Here is a 15,794-nt window from a genome sequence, read left to right on the forward strand (position 1 = left end):
CTTTGAAGAGGGGAATGGGGAAAAGGGTACAAGAAATACTTACTGTATATCCTCATACAGAATTTTAATCTTTTGCTACCTGAATGCATTTTTTCTTCTACAATATGAATTGCTTCTCAGTCTTCCTAATAAATGTATTTAAGACTATAATATTTCCTCAAGGACAGCCCATAGATTTTACTATGTGGCATTTTCAATAGTCATTGATTCCTAAATAATATGTAGTTTCAGTTAAATTTTAAATTATGTCTTAAATTACTATACTGAGGGGTGCCTGGGTGGCTCAGTCAGTTAAGCGTCAGACTCCTGATTTCAGTTCAGGTCATGACCCCAGGGTCGTGGGATCAAAGCCCCACATTGGGTTCGGGGCTGAACATGGAGGCTGCTTAAGATTCTCTTTTTCTCTCTGCCCCTCTCTCCCACTCATGTGCTCTAAAATTAAATTTAAAAAAATAAAAAATAAATACTATACTGAAAACCAAGAAAGTAAATATTATCTGTAACTACATCTCTTTTTCGGGGGGAGAAAAATTAGAGTACCCACTATCACCTATTCAGTTTTATTCTCCCCTAGTTGGGAATCAATTTGACACCAATTTTCTTTATCTTTCTACAGAGTTATTACATATACATATATAATATAATATATATAATATATATACATATTATATACATATTATAATATACATACATGTATACATATATATGTATACATACATATACATATATACATATAAATACATATAATATACACATTATAACATAATATGTATATAATATTATATATAATATATATAATGTATATTTATATTATCATATGCACATAAATTTTTTATAAAAATGAAATCATGCTGTCACCCTGAAACATGCTTTCTTTTTACCTAGAAATTCATTATGAACATCTTTCCAGGTAAGTACATATTAATTTACCTTATTCTTTTAATACCTACATAGTGTTATGCAGCATGGAGCCATAATTTATTTAGCTGTTCCCCATTGATCAATACTCATTTTTTCTCTTTCCCTTTTACTATTTTTGCTATTAAAAACAATCCTGAAAAAAAAGGCTGCAATCAACATCTCTTAAGCTTTTCTCATCCCAAAAGGCAAAAGATATCTTATTGCTTAACTTGCATCTCCTTGATAACTCATGAGGCTGAATACCCTTTCATATGTTATGAATCATTTATATTTCTTTTTCTGTGATTAGCTTTTCATTATCTTGACTTTTTCTTCCTTGTAATTTCAACTTTTATTTCCTCTGACTTGAGTGGAAACAAAAAACTTTCCAAGTAGTTATATTTCTTTTTTGGTTCCCATTTTGTTAATTTCTGTGTGTGTGTGTGTGTGTGTGTGTGTGTGTGTGTGTGTGTGCGCGCGTGCGCGTGTCCCTGCATTATGACTGGCAATAAATAGTATCTGATTTTTAGGGGAGCCTGGCTGGCTCAGTCGGTGAAGCATGCAACTCTTCTTTGGGTTGTGAGTTTGAGCCCCACGTTGGATGTAGAGATTACTTAAATAAATAAAATTTGGGGCGGGGGGGGGGGGTAGGGAGGCGGCGCCTGGCTGGTTCAGTCGGCTAGAAGTCTGACTTCAGCTCAGATCATGATCTCAGACCCAGCGTCAGGCTCTGTGCTGACAGTTCAGAGCCTGGAGCCTGCTTCAGATTCTGTCTGTCTCTCCCTGTGCCTCCTCAGCTCATGCACTCTCTCTCAAAAATAAATAAACATTTAAAAAAATGTTAAAAATAAAAATTTTTTGAAGTGTCAAATTTTTAGAATTTGAGATTTTTTATAGCCCTCTTACATGATATATTTTTATTAAGTGTTACATGAGTATTTGTCTTTTAAATAATCTCTACACCCAACATGGGGTTCAAACTCACAACCCAGCAATCAAGAGCTGCACACTCTAACAAATGAGTCAGCCAGGTGTCACACCCCTCCTTTCAAAAAGTTTTTATTACCTTTTTTAATGTTTATTTATTTTTGAGAGAGAGAGTGCAAGCAGGCGAGGGACAGAGAGAAGGGAACAGAGGATCCGAAGCAGGCTCCACGCTGATGGCAGCAAGTCCAATGTGGAGTTCAAACTCATGAACCGTGATCATGTAACCTGAGCCAAAGTTGGATGCTCAACAGATGAAGCCACCCAGTCACCCCTCCCTACTTTTTTTAAATGAGTATTTAAGAAGAATATATTATTACCTACTTAGGTATAACATTATATAAGTATTTTTAAAAGAAAATGTTTGCTCTTTGAAATATATTCAACAATTGCCTGGGGCATGTACATGTGTATTTTATTTTTAAACTGTCTACATTATTTTGTTTTTATATTTGTCTGACATAACACAAATCTGGAGATTTGGTTCTACACAATCTAAGAGCCTTAAAAAAAAAAGAAAGAAAAGAAAAACAAGAGAGGAGTTATTCCAGTCACATTTATTGTAAATATTGTCCCATGTGGTCATATTCTCTTCTCTCTCCTCCCACCTATGCTTTTTTACTTTTCCTTGCCTGATTTTTTTGTTTCTTATTTTCCTCAACACCTTTTTTCCTCTTTCATCCGTTCAATTTATGAATTTCCCTAGCAATTCTAAGAAACACACTACAGTGGACATTTGATATTTTCTCCTCTCCACTTCATGGAACTCCCTGATTTTTCACTTAGGTATGTACCCCTAAACCAGGCTTTGTGCTTCGGTGGCGGACCTTGGCGAGTCTCGGCAAATGACTTTTTTGGGGGCACGGTGACTGGTCTCAGATTGGTACAAATATAGCAAACTTCAGGACTTTTCCTTGACGGTATGGGTAGCTATCCTCTTTCCTTTTCCACTTTAAAGAGAATGCATAGAATTCCAAATATGGACATTACAGACATCATGCAAAAAAAGAAGCCAGTGTGAGGATGAAAGTGACACACAAAGAAATGCAAAGCTGAGAGAAAAGGAATTGCTTATTGATAACCTATCTTCATATTACAACTTAAATATATTTTCTTCTTCTTAAAAACAGTATCTAGGGGCGCCTGGGTGGCGCAGTCGGTTAAGCGTCCGACTTCAGCCAGGTCACGATCTCGCGGTCCGTGAGTTCGAGCCCTGCGTCAGGCTCTGGGCCGATGGCTCGGAGCCTGGAGCCTGTTTCCGATTCTGTGTCTCCCTCTCTCTCTGCCCGTCCCCCGTTCATGCTCTGTCTCTCTCTCTGTCCCAAAAATAAATTAAAAACAAACAAACAAACAAACAAAAAACAAAAAAACAGTATCTATGGTCTCCTCCCCTCTCATTACAAAAGGTTTTTTTTAATGTTTAATTTTTTAATAAGAGAGAGAGAGAGCACACATGCAAGAGGGGGAGGGGAGCGAGAGAGAGGGGACAGAGGATCTGAGGTGGGTTCTGTGCTGACAGCAGAGAGCCTGATGCAGGGCTCGAACTCACGGACTGTGAGATCATGATCTGAGCCACAGTCAGATGCTCAACTGACTGAGCCACCTTGGCGCCCCATTACAGAAGTTTTAAAATACTCTATTTCTTACCCACCAACTGCCCACTGCCCATCTCCCATGCCACACTTACTGAAATTGTGTAGAATTTTGGCTCCAGTGGTTAGTTCTCCTCCTTGATTTATCCTGCATGTCCAACAGCTCATAATTTTCTTGTCTTTTTGTACCATATTTTTAAAATATTTTTATTTTTAAAATATATTTTCTTTATTTTGGGGAGAGTGCAAGCAGGGGAGGGGCAGAGAGAGAGGGACAGAAGATCCAAAGTGGACTCTGTGCTGACAGGCTGACAGCAGTGAGCCCCATGTGGGGCTCAAACTCATGAACCATGAGATCATGACCTGAGCCAAAGTTGACACTCAAGAGATTGAGCCACCCAGGTGCCCCATACCATATTTTAGAAGAATTCCTTGGTTTGATTATCTGGTTCATTAGTCATATATTACAACCATGTTGCTATTCAGCCTGCTGTTGAAGTTTGTATTTCAGAAAACATGTTTCTAATTTCCAAAAACTTTTTTGTTCTTTTTCATAGCACCCATTGCTATTTTATGGAAATCACATGCTCTCAAATTTTTTAGAATTTTTTTTAACAAAAATGTTATCTTTTGTCCATTACATTCAATTTGTTTTCTCAAAAATCAATTCCTCTTTTTGTTCGGCTTGATGTCACTCTTTCATCCTATTGGTTTTCCTTAAATATTTAGTGAGAATTCGTTAAGTGAATTGGCAGATAAAGTTGGTTTCCCCAGCATAGTAGTTTTCAATTCTGGATGCACTGTAGAAATTATCCTTTTAAAGAAAGCTCCCTAGGTGATTTTAATGTGTTTTTACCACTAAGAACCAATGCTTTAATATATGTGAAAAATCACTCTTCTCCCTGCCATGAATGTGCATGCTAATCATAAAAGTTCTGGCTATCAAAAGTATCATACATGGATGGAGGAGGTGAACAGCTAGGTGGGTGGCTTCTGAAGGAAGGAGCTCTACATTCACAGTGACAACTGGAAGTTCTCTAAAATATAGCCCTGATTCTCTCTCTGGTCCTAAAGCCCAGGATGGAGATGCCCTCAATTTATATAAATATGTTCTACTACTTTAGCCTGTGAGGAAAAACTGTAATTAGGTATTGTAATTGGTCCCGTCACAGCTGTTCTGAAGTCTGCTAATTAATTACCTTTGACCACTGCAATGGTCTGAATGTGTCCCCCCAAAATTCTTTTTTTTTTTTAATTTTTTTTTAACGTTTATTTATTTTTGAGACAGAGAGAGACAGAGCATGAATGGGGGAGGGTCAGAGAGAGGGAGACACAGAATCTGAAACAGGCTCCAGGCTCTGAGCTGTCAGCACATAGCCTGACGCGGGGCTCGAACTCACGGGCCGCGAGATCATGACCTGAGCTGAAGTCGGCCGCTCAACCGACTGAGCCACCCAGGCGCCCCAGCCCCCAAAATTCTTATGTTGAAATCCTAAATCCTAAGGTGACGGTATTAGGAGGTAGGACCTCTGGGAAATGATTAGGTCATGAGGGCAAAGCCTTGATGAATGGGATTAGTGCCCTTATAAAAGCTGTCCCAGAGAGCTTGCTTACCCCTTCCCCCACGTGAGAGGTTACAGCATGAAGTAGGTAGAACACAACCTGGAAGAATCCAACTATACTGGCACCATGATTTGGACTTCAGCCTCCAAAACTGTGAGAAATAAATTTCTGTTGTTTATAAGCCACCCAGTCTATATTTTGTTATAGCAGCTTGAATGGACTAAGACAACCAACCTCAAGCCCCTCCTACTTTGCAAAGTCTCTAAGCTTTGGGATTTTCCAGAATTGCAGTGGGAAAACTCACTTTCCTACTGTTTCCCCTTTAAGTCTGTAATGGGTTGCAATTTCTCCAAACTGTATAGTTTTGCCATCAACCTGATTCCATATGCTTTGCATTTTTCATAAATTCCTCAGTGTTTTTGATCTTTAGATGACACCCTTACCAGCTTTTCAATGTTAATAAAGATGTATATTTACTTTCCTATTTTTAATTCTGTTACTTAACTAGATTTTTTTCACTATACAAATAAAACATCCTTATATTAAATTACTTAGATCATACTGAAGTCATAAAAGATGTAGTCTTTCACACCAACTTTCCTCCTTAAATTTCCTGTTAACATGACTCCAGTAATTACTCCTATGTTACTATTTTTCCCGTTCCATACTCTAGTCTTTGGAAGTGGGTACTAAGTCTAACTCATACTCAGGGAGAGGGGAATTAATCTCCATCTCTTAGAGAAGGGAGTATCTAAATAAATTTTTTTTTAATTATTCTGCAAAGAAGATTTGTCTCTTCTCCAATTTATTTATTCAATAATTCATTTATATCAGTATTGCCTCAAACAAATATTTTACTCTTTGGGTTAAAATATAATGCTATAGTTATTTTATTGTTGAAATTATTCGAGCTTTGGCCACTGGGCACTCTTTTGGGCTTGTTCCTGTGTCCTTTTCACAAGCCCTCACCTCCCTCCCACCTCCATATGATGCTATATGATGCTTTGGGCTCCTCTTGTGATATATATTCTATTCATTCTCTTTCTCTGGAGAACCATAACATAGTAGGTAATAAGTATGTTGGTGGGGCACCTGGGTGGCTCAGTCAGTTAAACGTCTGACTTCAGCTCAGGTCATGATCTCATAGCTCATTGGTTCCAACCCCGCATCAGGCTCTGCACTGACAATGCGGAGTCTGCTTGGGATTCTCTCTCTCTCCCTTCTGTCTCTGCCCCTCTCCCACTCGCACTTTCTCTAAATAAATAAATAAATAATTTTTTTTTTTTTTTAAAGTATGTTGGTGAAGGAATGAACGACTGGTGCAGGGTGCAGGAATTTTTTTAGACCCCAAAAGTAATTCTGAAGCACAGCCAATATAATCACTAACACCCCATGTATCTGTCACCTCAAATTAATGAATGAATGGTATAGGAGAATGGCAATAGTCTTTGATATCAGACCTAGAATCAAAAAGCTGACATTTACTAGCTACTTGGTTTTAAAATAAGTATTCCCTGGGGTGCCTGACTGGCTCAGTCAGTGAGTGTGTGACTCTTGATCTCAGAGTTGTAGGTTCGAGCCCCACACTGGGTATAGAGATTACTTTAAAAAATAATAATAAGGGGCACCTGGGTGGCTCAGTCAGTTAAGTGTTAGATTCTTGACCTCAGCTCAGGTCTTGATCTCAGGGTCATGAGTTCAAACCCCATGTTGGGCTCTGCATTGAGGTAAAGCCTACTTAAAATAAAAATTTTTAAGTCAAAATAATAAAATCTGGGGTGTCTGGGTGGCTCAGTTGGTTAAGCATCTGGCTAGCGTTCAGGTCATGATCTCTGGGTTCATGGTTCGAGCCCCATGTCAGGCTCTCCACTGACAGTGCAGAGCCTGCTTCAGATCCTTTCTCTCCCTCTCTCTCTCTGCCCCTCCCTTGTTTATGCTCTCTCAAAAATAAACATTGTAAAAATAAAATAAAATAATCTTTTTTTTTTTTTTCTTTTTTTAAGTCTGAGGGGTGCCTGCATGGTTCAGTCAGTTAAGCGTCCAACTCTTGGTTTCTGCTCAGGTCATGATCTCATGGTTTGTGAGATGGAGCCCTGCATCCAGCTCTGTGCTGGTTGGTATGGAGCCTGCTTGGGATTCTCTCTCTCCCCTTCTCTCTCTCTGCCCTTCCCCCATTCATGCTTTCCTTCTCTCTCTCAAAAGAAATAAACTTTAAAAAAAGTTCCTCCATTAAAAAATAAAATAGGTCATGATCTCACTGTCCATGGGATTGAGCCCCACGTCAGGCTCTGTGCTGACAGCATGGAGCCTGCTTGGGATTCTCTCTCTCCCCCTCTCTGCCTCTCTCCCACTTGCACATGCTTACGCACATGTGTACACACACACATGCTCTCTCTCTCTCAAAAATAAATAAATTTTCAAAACTTTAAAAACAGTAAAATAAAATAAGTATTCCTTGAAGTCTTGGCATCTTCACATTTAAAATTAAGAGACTATCACCAACCTCTGGGAGAACTGTTATGATTTTATATGATAATACCTTTAATGGATCACGCAATGTATCTGGTACATGGCAAGAGCTCAGTACATGATAGTTGCCTTTTTTCCATTTCCCCCCTAATTCACTGGGAAGACAGAGGTCATCCAGTAAGACTCCCTTCACTGCATCCTACATATATCATAACAGACTCTGCCCATGCATCCTTTCAGCCCTCCAGAACATCCCAATGATAACTCTTCCATCTATGGAGAAGGACTCTATATTTGATTCCTTTCTCTTTAGCACTTTATTTCCTCCTTAACCATTTTCTCTTTTGCTTCCAAAATCGGAACTTATTAAACAAAAATTTACTGCCTTTTCTATCATTCCATTTCTTTCCTACTATTCCTCTGAAGCTTCTCACTTTCCTGCATTGGTCAATCCCTCCTAAACCCATGGCAGCAGTCTTCTGATTGTCCCTGCCCACCAAAACTGCTTTCTTAGAGGTCTGGACTACTCTTCCCCACACCAGAGATCTTTTCTCTGCCTTCCCTCTTCTCTCTGCAGGATTGGAGGCTGCTGTTGTCTCCCTTTTCTCCCAATTTGTCTTCCTCTTCCCCAATTATGCATTTTCCTTCTCTAACATGAATCCTTGTCTCTCACTTTGACTTCCAAGGCTCAATGCTATTTGCTCTTCTATTTGCTTTCTCTCTACAAAGTTTCAAACTGTTTCCGTGTAAAAGGCATTATGTTTTGTTTTATTTGTTTATTTATTTCTTATAATAAAGCCAACTTTCAACACAGATCTTGTCCCAAACTTTTGGTTAGACAAGTTCTCTTCAGAATATTTCATTTCAAAACCAATTAACAGGTTTTTACAACATGTTGAATTGCCTTGCCTCTTAAGAGACCTACTTCCAATTTCTCCATTTTTATCACTGACATCAAAACTTTACCCAGGCTCTAAACCCAAAATTAATCTTCAAAATTTCTCCCCAAATCCTATCAATTCTTTTCACAATGTTCATCTCCTCCTGTTTATTCCTACAATCTCAGATTAGGCCCTGTTTTACATGTCTGGCTCTTTTCTTTTCTTTTCTTTTCTTTTCAAGTAGGCTTCATGACCAACACGTGGCTTGAACTCACAACCTGAGATCAAGACCTGAGCTACGATTAAGAGTTGGACACTCAAGCAACTGAGCCACCCAGTTGCCCCACATGTATGTGTCTTAATAGTCTTTTCAGTTCCCAGTCTTTCCCCTCTTCTTCAAAGGTTTCATATACCAGTGCCTCAGGAATCTTTCCAATTTACGGTACTCCTGCTTCAGAATCTACAGTACTATTTCCCAGTATCAAATCCAAACTCTTGGGTCCTAGCTTTCATGGCTCTACCTAACACCATCTTTTCACTGGCCAGTCTCACTTATCCACTTTCCACTTAATACAATACACATAGGAGAAGGGGTATCAAGCTAATCATGTCATCTACCCTTCTCTCCAATACAGACAGGTTCTTCCCTATGCTCTTTATCAGCTAGTTCATATTTTGCTAAATCTATGCTATTTGCCTATTGAAGTGACCTTTCCACTTTGCTCTGCTTATTCAAATACTATTAACCTTTTAAAGCAATTCTGTCCTCCTCTCTAAAACCTTCCCTAATATTTCTAGTTAACACTAAACTCTCTACGTTTGTTCTGGATTCTCTCATTCTCACTTCTTAGTAATCTTATTAGGTAATATCTCTTCTCGCTCGTATATTATTAATCTCTCCTCCTCTGTTAGTGCTTTTCCACTTAAATATATCCTTATTCAATTTTTCTTTTCATTTAAGAGGCAAAAAAAAAAAAAAATTTTTTTTTTTTTCTGATCTTGTAACACCTTCCCTGTGGTCTCATTCTTTCTTCCTCCCAACCATCAGGCTTCTTCAACAGTAGTTTATACTCACCGTCCCTTCTTCCTCACTTCTCATCCACTCTTCACCATTATCTGGGTTTTATTCATAACTGCTTGCAAAAGATCTCCACACTATCAAATCCAATGAACACTGTAGGACATATCTGTTGTTTTTTAGCTTTCTGGCAACAATAGCTTACTTTTCCTTTGGAGAGCTTCTCTGCCTGATTTCTGAGGTCTGATAGGACCATCAAACATGGGCTTATCTCTGAGGTGTGGGCACAGGGCTGACCTATAAGACCACACAAGGAAGAAAGGCCGCCGGGGCTCAGTTAGCCCTATGGGCCCAGCGGATCCTGGAAGATGCTGTACCCAGGCCTTTCTATGGCTTGATTATTCTGCCTTCCTTCACTTCTGTGAGCTTAGCCAATATCTACCCATAAATCTATCCATAAAGTTTCTGCTTAAGTTAGCCAAAGGCAATTTCTATTGCTCATTACCAAAGAGAAATCAGAGTAGAGGTAGAAGTGGTATGTCTCATGGTTACACCACAAATTTCTCTTTGTCCTCTTCCCTGTGGCTTCTGCTGTTTAAGAAATTACAGTAGCTAAGGCAAAGATGCTTTCACCAGGGGACACAATAATGGCTTCATTAACTGTGAGGCAAGGCTATCTGGGGCTCCACACACAGCCAGGCAATAGTTAAAAGGGGAGGTACAGGAGCATAGATGGAAACCAGAGAATCCTGAGGCACCTCTCTGTATTAACACTAAGAGTGAAGTTACCACTAGATTACTGCTACCCTACACAGACAAGACCTGCAAGGGTCTTTTATTCCTACCAGTAATAAAAGTTTGCAAACCACGTATCTGACTCCAAAGTCCACGTTCTTTAACATACCAGTTTCTACTGATACCAATCTACTTGCAGCTCCTTACTCAAGAAGTGATCCCTCTCATTTCCATGCTTTTGTACCTGTTAGTTCGTCTGGAATGTTCATATCAATCTTCCAACTGAATATTCCTAACTTCTCCTCTTTGAAACTTTCTCTGATGCCTACAGGTTAGTCCCAAACATCCTGACATAATACCTCACAATATCTTAACATGAAACACACTTTATATGCTTCCCGGTTTTCCTCACTAGCCTGTAAGGCTTCTAAATGGTAGAAACCACATCTTTCATATTTGTATCCTCAACAATTAGTACTCAGTATATGGGAGTAATAAATTCTACTGAAAGAATATCTGGTCTTTCTTAATTTTCCATAGTATTAATCATTGCATCTTAGATTTGGGGTATTTATGTTTAAATCTGCATCTAATGTACCATGTTCAGTCCCTTAATTATTTGAAACAGTGTTCCTCAATCCTTCCAGTAAGTCTAAAAACTTAAGAGCTGAGTCCCCACTTTTTACTATTTCTGTATTCTCTTTAGCACCTATGAGTATTAGGCACATGGTAAGCACTCAATAAATACTTGATGAACTGAATTTAAAACACAGTATTAGCACATTAATAGGAGCAACTTATCATGCTCTACTGATCTAATTAAAAGATCTGGCCTTCTGAAGTAGTGCAATTGTACTCATATGGAAAATTTAATGAGAAAAAGAAAAATTATCCAACTGGACAGTTAAAAGCTTTTCTCTTAGTGAGAGTTCTGCAAATATTTTCTGGATAACAAGAGTGAACCTCTAGAGCTCAGAGTAAAAGACTCAAGGTATACATCCCCATGCATATTGGAAGGAAGATTACATGTTTAAGGGATCTGCCACAACCATAATTACTTAAATTCCACTAACCCTTACCAAATCCATAACAGAAGTCATAAAAATATTTAATAGCAAATCAACCCATGTCAAATCAACCTATGCTAAAGATGTATAAGGCTATCTCTGCATAATATATAACATGGCAGTCACTCAGCAAACATTTATTTAGTCCCTACTAATGACAAGTGCTATGTTGGGTCCTAAAATTACAAAGATGGGGGTACCTGGCTGGCTCAGTTGGTAGAGCAGGTGACTCTTGATCTTGGAGTTGTAAATTCAAGCCCAATGTTGGGTATAGAGATTACTTAAAAATAAAATCTTTAGGGGTGTCTGGGTAGCTCAGTTGGTTGAGTTCAGACTCTTGGTTTCAGCTCAGGTCATGATCTCACAAACCATGAGATTGAGCAGCATGCAGCCTGCTTGGGATTCTCTTTCTCTCTCTCTCTCTCTCTCTGCCCCTCCCCTGCTCGCACCTGTGTGCACTCTCTCTCTCTCAAATAAATAAAACTTAAAATAAAATCTTTAAAAAATAAAAAAATTAAAAATTACAAGGACAAAGAGAACACACTTCCCATGTTTGGGGGGTTCTAACTTTGCCATGCTGCAATGATATTAAGAATACAACATGAGACATGCTTCATTGAGTTGCTCAACATGGAGGCTCTAGAGAGCAGTCTGATAGAAAAGGTAGATAAACACATACTATGGCAACATAACCAGCATTATCCCAGAAATAAGTACAAGATGTTATGGGGCCACAGAGGAGAAAATAACCAACCTACTGAAGACAACAGGAAAAGATATGGAAGACACTGACATCCATACGTGAATTCAATGCAAGTTAAGGTGAGAGAAAGCTACCACAACACAAACATCTGGGACAGAATCAAACCTGAAACTAGGGTTGCAAGCAGTGTCAGAAGGATTCCAAAGCAAACCAATCCAAGTCTTAGCAAATCACTGTAGAAGAGCCAAAAAGTAAAGTACTCCTTGCTGTTAAGCTTGAGAGTAATAAAACACATATACAATTAAACCACCATATAGTATAAACATAAAGGGAGTCTTGGGGCGCCTGGGTGGCTCAGTCGGTTAAGCGTCCGACTTCAGCTCAGGTCATGATCTCGTGGTCCGTGAGTTCGAGCCCCGCGTCGGGCTCTGAGCTGATGGCTCTCAGCTCAGAGCCCGGAGCTGCTTCCGATTCTGTGTCTCCCTCTCTCTCTGCCCCTCCCCTGTTCATGCTCTGTCTCTCTCTGTCTCAAAAATAAATAAACGTTAAAAAAAAAAAAATTAAACACAAAGCGAGTCTTTTTAACAATATGTGGCATAAAAGTTCAAAGGGAACAAATAGCTAAGAGTTAGAGAGAGCTGTTAGGAAAACCTTTATAAAAGTAGAGTTAGAACTATTGTCGGTGGGGAGGAGCACAAGGAGGACTGCCCACGTGCTAAAAATGACCAATGTCATTAACAAAAGCAAGAGATCTGAACTACAGAGTTGCGGGACCATGAGGAGGTCCAAAGGTTTGGAAGCACTGGGTAAAAACTGGACACATGAGTGAAGGCCTGATTCAGCAGAGCCAGGAACACAAACCTAGCAGCTTGGACATTGTTCTAGACTCAGTAGTTGTCAACCATGACTGCTAAATAGAAACACCTGGGGAAATTTAAAAACTATGTTTTTGGCTAGGGCTTACCCCATATCAAAAGTACCTGGGTGGCTTAGTCAGTTAAGTGTCCAACTTTGGCTTAGGTCATGATTTCTCAGTCTGAGTTCGAGCCCCACATCAGGCTCTGTATTGACAGCGTGAAGCCTGGAGCCTGCTTCAGATTCTGCTCTACGTTCCCCTTCCCCTGCTCACACTCTATGTGTGTGTCTCTCTCTCAAAAATAAACATTAAAAAATAAAAAAAAGGAGCGCCTGGGGGGGTTCAGTCGGTTAAGCATCGGACTTTGGCTTGGGTCATGATCTTGTGGTTTGTAAGTTCGAACCCCGTGTTGAGCTCTGTGCTAGCAGCTCCGAGCCGGGAGCCTGCTTCAGATTCTGTGTCTCCTTCTCTGTCTGCCCCTCCCCCACTGGTGCTCTGTCTCTCTCTATCAAAAATAAATAAATGCAAAAAAAAATATTTTTTTTTATAAAAAATAAATAAATAAATAAATAAATAAATAAATAAGTATGAGAATCTTTGGAGGGAGTGGCATGGACATGATAATGTAAAAGCATACAAGGTGATTCTACTCTACAGTCCAGATTCAGAACGACTGGACTTGAGGCTAGAAAAGTAAAAGATGACAGGTATGGTTAAGACCTAAGCTTGAATTCAGTCTCTGTTTATAAGTAACAATTCTGAGCTGATTACCTGTTGAAGTTTATCCTCTAACCTTGAACATTGTTTCCTTAGTGTTTCTTTTCCCTTGTTGACAATGTAACCCATCAATTTCTCTTACATGACTGGTTCACATTTCCATGATGTCCTATAGACAACTAACTGAGAAAATAAATATTTCAATCCTATGCTGCCCTTATATCCCTGCAATGAAGTGCTTTCATATTAAGGAATGTTCTAGGCTGCAATCATGTTTGGATTTTACAAAACTCCTCTTTTAAATATAGATAGAATATAATACCTACATATACAAGAGCCATGTTACTTAGACTAGATCAAAATGTGAGATTAAGCATTCATTCTTATAGTATCTGGAGACATTATACTATTTCTGGTTACAGACATGCAATGATTACAAAGTACTTTGCTTCAGAATCCTTTACAAATAAAGGGAAACAACAAATGTATCCCATACAGTAACTCTGTGCTACATTGAACAAGTGTCCTATGTGAGAGGTAAAAATCAATAAGATGATTAGAGAGTAGGGCAGCCTGTTGATCCTTCAAAAAGCAGGCTGGTTTGTTTGCTCACTTGTTTTTAAAGAAAAAGCAAAGGTACCGATATGCTTCAGGTTCCATGTTACTCACCAAAGTGTTTATTCAAGAAATCTGTACTTTGTCTATAGGTAAGCAACCTTCTTCTTGATGCAAACTTAAGTTAGCCACAACTGTCTTATTTTTGGTAGTGTTAGGTCAGTATACCTACTTAATGTTATGAGAACGTAAATTGGAAGCTCTTAGCTGGGATTACACACACACACAGGTTTGTGTAGTCTCTTATTTCCAGACAAAGTTAATAAACTCGTACGGCCATATCCCAACGTAACCGTGGGGCGGGGAGAGGACAGTGAGTATTGGAAAATCCAATGATCAAAATGTGAAACATGAAAAAGAGTCCAGAAATATTTCTTCAGAAATATGGAGCCAGATTTCAAGAGTTGGCCATATGCTTGTGTGCCGATCCTATTAAGAAAGGAAAAGAAAGGCTTCTTAAATGAAAACGCAAGCCTAACTCTCTGACTGTAGGGGTGAGACTTAACAAGCAAGTCTCATGAGTCGGACCAGTGGGTCCGAAGAAATTCAGAAAGCAAGGAATAAAGTGGGGATGAAGGAGACAGGAAAAGGTGAAGGAGGCAGGCAAAGGCCATCCGGTGTGAACCTTGATGCCCGGCTCTTTATGCACCTAGGGCAGCGTGGAGCCTCTCTCGCCCCGCGCGCATCTGGGAGCCGGGCCGCAGCGCTAGTCCCCCACCGGCCCGGCACCAGGGGGCGCGGGGCGCCGGAGACCGGGGAGAAGAGGGGTAGGTGCACCGCCCACGCTCGCACCCCACCGGGCTCCGCACTCAGGGGTCCCCAGGAAGGAGACACACTCCGAGCAGCCCTAGTCTCCGGGACCGGGAGGGGGTGGGTGGAGCAGAGCCCGGAGCCGCCCCCCGGAGCCGCCCCCGCAGCCCCGGCCCCCGCCCCCCGCCCCGGCTGTCAGCGGCCCCCTCCCGCAGTCACTCACCCACTGGCTGCGCGGTCTCGGCCGCGGCGGCAGCGGCGGCGGCGACCCCCGCCTGGGTCATGATCCCAGGCGGGTACGGCAGGGGTGTCCGACCGCCCGGGCGAATCTCTCCGTCCGCGGCCGCCGCCTGCTCCTCTGGGGCTGGGGGAGCGCGGGCCCAGGCCCTCCTCTCCCCCCGCCCCCGCCGCCTCTTCTTGCGGCCACCGCCGCCGCAGCGAGCCCGAGCCCTCAAGGCCGGAGACCCGGCGGCAGCGCGGCCTCAACTTTCCCAGCCCCCCTCCCCCCGCCCCTCCCCGCCCCTCCCGCGGCCGCCGCTCCGCAAGCGAACAGCCTACCCTAGGTGCTCCGCGCTCCCGCCCCTGCCACTCAGCCCACCAACCCGGCCCCGGGGAGTTTGCCGCGGTGGCCAATCAGAACCTGGGACGCCGCTGCGCTAGGCTAGAGGGCGGGAGGAGTTGGAGGGAAAACCGAAGACTGAACGGGCCTCGGGCGGCCCAATGAGGAGGGCCGGGGGGCGGAGGTGTGCAAGTTGGGTTGAAGGAACAGGAAATATTCTTAAAGGTAGAGTGATGGGCAGCAAGGAAAGCCAGTAGGTGAATGGGAGAGAGGTGGGCCTGGTTCCTTAAAGGGGACGACTTGAGAACCTAGAAAACGAGGTATTTTTAAGAAACTTCTTTATATCTTGTTCTCTGTGCTGCTTGTCACGTCTTTCAATAGTTTG

At 41.2% G+C, this 15,794-nt stretch overlaps 1 protein-coding gene across 1 annotated transcript in view; it reads right to left on the reverse strand.

Annotated features, from left to right (window-relative positions):
- The window catches only part of USF3 (upstream transcription factor family member 3), a 57,934-nt gene extending 42,591 nt beyond the window's left edge, over positions 1-15,343 (reverse strand). Inside the window, exon 1 of the mRNA XM_042954885.1 lies at positions 15,074-15,343. The gene's annotated coding sequence lies outside the window, so the exon portion shown is untranslated. The remainder of the gene's footprint in view (positions 1-15,073) is intronic.
- Between the last annotated feature and the right edge of the window lie 451 nt (positions 15,344-15,794).

This window comes from Panthera leo, chromosome C2 (genome assembly GCF_018350215.1).
Source record: "Panthera leo isolate Ple1 chromosome C2, P.leo_Ple1_pat1.1, whole genome shotgun sequence".
Lineage (NCBI taxonomy): Eukaryota > Metazoa > Chordata > Mammalia > Carnivora > Felidae > Panthera > Panthera leo.